At 34.8% G+C, this 5,217-nt stretch overlaps 1 pseudogene; it reads left to right on the plus strand.

Annotated features, from left to right (window-relative positions):
* The first annotated feature begins 4,090 nt into the window (after positions 1 to 4,090).
* Positions 4,091 to 5,005, plus strand: LOC132029389 (probable receptor-like protein kinase At4g10390; annotated as a pseudogene).
* Positions 5,006 to 5,217: the final 212 nt, after the last annotated feature.

The raw sequence follows: 5,217 nt of genomic DNA on the forward strand, positions 1-5,217 counted from the left end.
AAAACTATCCACGCGTTCATCCTCCAGCTCCACGGTCTTCTACTGTGTAACCTGAATAATACCAGAATCTGCGAAATTCGTTTAGGCGAATTTCTATGGAAAAAGTGTAGAAACTTGTAAAACCCCTAGCCTCCTTATGGAATAAGACCCTTTTTATAACTACAGGTTTTAGGGTTTAAACCCTTTTCCCAAACCTGCTAGGTCTTTCTTTTCCACCAAGAAATCGGATTCCATTTAATTCTTTATTATTCGGGCACAGCAGAAACCACAAAATTTAATTAACTAGGCTTCCTATTATGGAATTAATTCGAAATATCTGAATTAAGCATACCATAATAAGTTACGAATTATTCCACTAAAAATTCGTAATTGCACTCCTCAGTTCAATTTCGAAATCATACATTAAAACTTATTTAACTCCTCATGTTAAGATTACATATACCAATCAATTAAATTAAATTACTTACAATTTAATTCATTGACTAATTGAATCCTTTATATTTCCGCTTAACTTATATCATGTGACAGATACAAAATCCACACCGCAGGTTTTCACGAGATCGATAAGCATCCATAAAGTGGGTATCATCAATCTCAAAGTCGAGACATGAATTCTATCAACTAATTATTATTTCACAAATGTATTTTGCCCTTATCCAATTTACCAGAATACATAGACCCGCAATCGAGTCGTACCTTTTAATAAATCAAAATAATGAACAAATCACATTGATCATAACAATCATATCAAGATTAAGAGAGTATAAGTACATTCAATGAGCTAGAGATGTTGTTTTATATATTCATTATAAAAACACTTGTCCTCTGCTTGGTCCGTTCAATACATACAAAATGTACTAGCACAAGGAGATGGAACTATACCGTTCCCATAATGAAGATGCATTATATTTAATCTTGTGCTACAATCATACCGATGGCTTTGTCCAATTTCCATCTTAGATTGTGAACATAAACTTTATACTTATAAGAACCGATGATTTAATCTTCCGTGCATAAGCTAAACTCTATACATTAAATCATCTACTATATAAGTAAAGGAACACATACTAGTACATGATCTATTTAACTCTTTATTAAAAAATGAATAAATAATTGTTTTATAATAAATACTATATCCAAACACATGGTTAGTAGTATATATCCCAACAATCTCCCACTTAGACTTTTAACCATGACAATTGTTAGAATATACCATATCTAAACGCATGGTTAATGGTATATAACCCAACAGATATTAGGTGATTCAAAAGACAAAGGGAAAGATAAAAAAAAAATTACCCACAACTTTCATATTTTACAAAAATCCTAATTCCCATGTTTACTATGTCAAAATGCGGTGCAATGCAGGACAGAGCTGATGCCCAGATTTTTTTACTTGAGAAATAGGAATAGTGGTGACCCATTTTGCCACATTTTTGTTTGGCATGATTTAGCTTCTATATGTATAAACTCCAGACCTTAAGTGAGTATTCCATTATGTATTTAAGGTACAAGAAACACTTGATGTTTTCTAACCTCATTTGTATACAGTGAATTACATGTTAGAAGAATTTATGGTTGTAAGGAAAAAAAAAAAAAAAAAAAAGACATACTATATTTGCTACACTTTTTGTGCCAGATTTAGATCCGTGCGCCAGTGAAGCGCATGGGGCTATTGAGTTCGTAGTTGTTCATTCATTGGAGATATTGCGGTTGAACCGCTGGGGCCGATCTGCAACACCAAACTCCTTATTTTCATTCTGTCTTTATTAACTATTCCTAGACAGTTGTACTTATTTACTTTCGAACTTGTATTCGCATTTTAGAGACTCTTCTTGTACTTATGACACCAGGTTTTGGAGGTGTACTTTGTTACTTTGCACAATTTATGAGTATAAAACAACGTTTATGACTTATTTAATGTTTTCTCTTTACTTTTCCGCTTAATAATTGAATAACGGTTTTATAAATGGTTTATGGTTCGCTACCGGGATAGGTGTAGGCACCATTACGGCTAATAGATTCTTAGGTCGTGACACAAATGTTTGGATTTTTAAATGAATGGGAAATGACAAAAGGTACCTTTTAGAGTGCACCCAAAAAACACCTTTTGGATAGCACCTCTCAATCTCACTCTTTCATTGTCTATTTATTCAGAGGCTTAGCCTCAGATTTTTATAAAATCTGAATTCTTTGCATTTGTTTTCAAAACAAAATTATAGTAGAGTCGTGTGATTTGTTGCCGAATTTGCGTTCGACGGTTAAGTTGGGGTTTGAGGTACCGCTACGCCATCAACAGGTATATCCGTTTCATCCTAGGAGGAAGTAATCCATAACCTCGGGTATAATGAGGGGATTAAATTCCTTAAGGACACACAATAAATTTTATGGATTCAGATATTTTCAGTTTTATGCATTTTACATCTTTCAAGATTAATTCATGTTTCTGATTTACTGGTTTTGAAAACAGAGATACTAACAAGGTTAAGTTATTGAATATATTTGGTTTTATTCTGTGTTCTCCTTCGCTCTGACTGTTTTAGAAACGCAAATGCCTTGTTGGACTCATAAGATGATATTGAGTTTATTCCTTCTTGTATTGGATAAAGTAACTCATCAAATCTGATATCGGGAAAGGATGCGTGGGTGTTGATGAGTTACTTCATCCAATACAAGAAGGAATCTCTGATATGCTTGACAGATTGATTACACACATATGGTACCACATAAATTGCGACGCCGAGAGTACCATTTATGATTTATGAAATTCAATTTTATAAACATTTGGATAGACATTTAATATTTCATGATCTCAAAGTATATTTATTGGCAGAACCATATTAGGAATGAGGCATGATAGCCAAAGACGTTTAATATTTCGTGATCTCAAAGTATATCTATTGGCAGAACCATATTAGGAATGAGGCATGATAGCCAAACTTATTGGATAATTTTTATATCCCATGTGTATGTCAAATTGAGAATTCGGAGTGCTTTTGTCATTTTGATTTCTCGGTTTTATTAAAATATTGTTTTGTTGTTTGAATATTCTTTTACTAACAACGTTTATTGTTTTGAGCACAGTTTGAAATAACATCAATTCAATATCTTAATATTCATTATATTCAGATTCAAACATTTTTAAGAAAAAAAGAACAAACAAATGCCCTCTAATTATTTTCTTGTTTCTGTTGGAATTTAAACGTTAATTTCCCAAGATCTTTCCCACGTCATTCATCAGTAGAGTAGTACACCACTGAATACTGTTTATATTCATTCTTTTCTCCCTGGTTAGTTTTATCCAAACCCAAAAATGAAGGAAAAGAGAAGAAATAAAGATTATGATTTCTCCCTCGCCTGTACAACACCTAATCCAACATCCCCATATCGTGCAAGATATGTTTTGTTAGGAATTCACTGAGGCACTTTTGATTCGTTTGGTGCTTCCATCATGAAAATTAGAAAACAAAAGATTGAAGAAATAATAAATTTAAGAAAGGAAAAAAAACGTTCTATATTACACCAACAAAAGCAAAACCTGGAGACCAATATAGATACCACGAACCTAATGCCCAAAACACACGGGGAACTATCAAAGAGGAAGACTCAGTTGACTACAGGAAGCTTCTCATCTTCTACTAACCCCGCTTTCATGACGTAAATACATTTATTACTTCTGAGAAAACTATGTACTTATATTCTAGGAGTACAATTTTTTTCTCCTTCGCATGGAAGTCCAATAGTGAGAGTAATATAAAGGGACAATGGATATGAAGGTTTGGAACCCACACGGGTATGGGAAAAGGAAATAGTCTATTTGTCTGTGGGTGGTGCATGCACTTTTTTGTTGAATCTTATGTGGGGTTCTCCTATTCTTTTACCTCCTTCCGCGTAGCTTCAGATCCTAATATACTTCAATCCACCCTTTTTTTATATGTATCCCCACACGCATGGCAGTGGATATGCACAACAACTTGGACATTCACTGCAGAGTTTCCCTTGTAACTAGCCCTGCCTTGTGTTTTGCCCATTTTAACTATCCGGTATTCGTAGTCGGTCTAACTAATTCGGATTGATCACATCGCATAGGCCCATTAAAGAGAAAAACGCTCCCTACTAAGAAATTGTTCCTTCTCAAGCTCGAAGTCGAGACTTCTGATTAAGGGTCGAGACTCTGTTTTGTTCTCGTGTCCATTATGGCTTTCCTTAGGTGCTTCAGATACAAGCTAAGGCGTGCTGGAGTTGGTGACGTCCGTGTTGATGTGGAAGGCGATAAATATGAGGAATTGGATAGCACAATGTTGAAGTAATTCACCATGAATTTCTCAAAGTCCAATTTAATTGCCTATGGAGGATTTAGCAGAGTCTATTTAGCTAAGTTTCCTAATTCAACTCTCAGAGCTGTCAAGATCATGGACTATAGCAGGGAGCGTCTCAACAGAATCTACAAGAAGGAATTGGACATCTTGCTTCAAATCCAACATGACAACATAGTCAAACTTCTTGATCACTGTGATGACGAAGAATTCGGGAACATGCTGGTATTTGAGTATGTTCCCAATGGGACTTTACAGGACAAACTCCACGGAAACAGAGAAATAATTCCTTGGAGAAACCGTATGCCAGTTGCATTTCAACTTGCACAAGCCATTGAGTATCTCCATGACACATGTCCTCAACAAATTGTCCATGGTGATATTAAATCTTTAAATATATTGCTAGATAATCAATTCAATTGCAAGCTTTGTAATTTTGGATCAGCGAAGATGGGATTTTCTTCGGTTTTGCCACCAACGAATCGTGTGATTCTCGGTTCTCCAGGTTATACTCATCCTCACTACTTGAGAACTGGCATTGCCTCTATTAGAAATCAATAACGGGGCAAGAACAACGAATTGTGTACCTTTCAATTGCAGCGGAAGTTGTTAATCTTACCACCAAAGAAATTTGCCCAAAATCTACTTTAAATCACTAGGAAACAAAGTTGATATCATAAATCACAAACTAAATGTCTTCTCTGTTCTTTTGTGTTTGTTGGAGATATTTTATATATATCCAATTCTATGTCAATGAAGAAGAAAGCGCAACCCAAAGAGAAAGCCTCTACTTCTATTTAAAAGAGGAGTTACGTGGGAAGAGGAGGAGTTGTGTGCGAAGAGGTTACTATCCCACAACCTTGAGAAAAAATTGAATAAGTATACGGTTGTTTTTTCTCCA

Source organism: Lycium ferocissimum, chromosome 9 (assembly GCF_029784015.1).
Source record: "Lycium ferocissimum isolate CSIRO_LF1 chromosome 9, AGI_CSIRO_Lferr_CH_V1, whole genome shotgun sequence".
NCBI lineage: Eukaryota > Viridiplantae > Streptophyta > Magnoliopsida > Solanales > Solanaceae > Lycium > Lycium ferocissimum.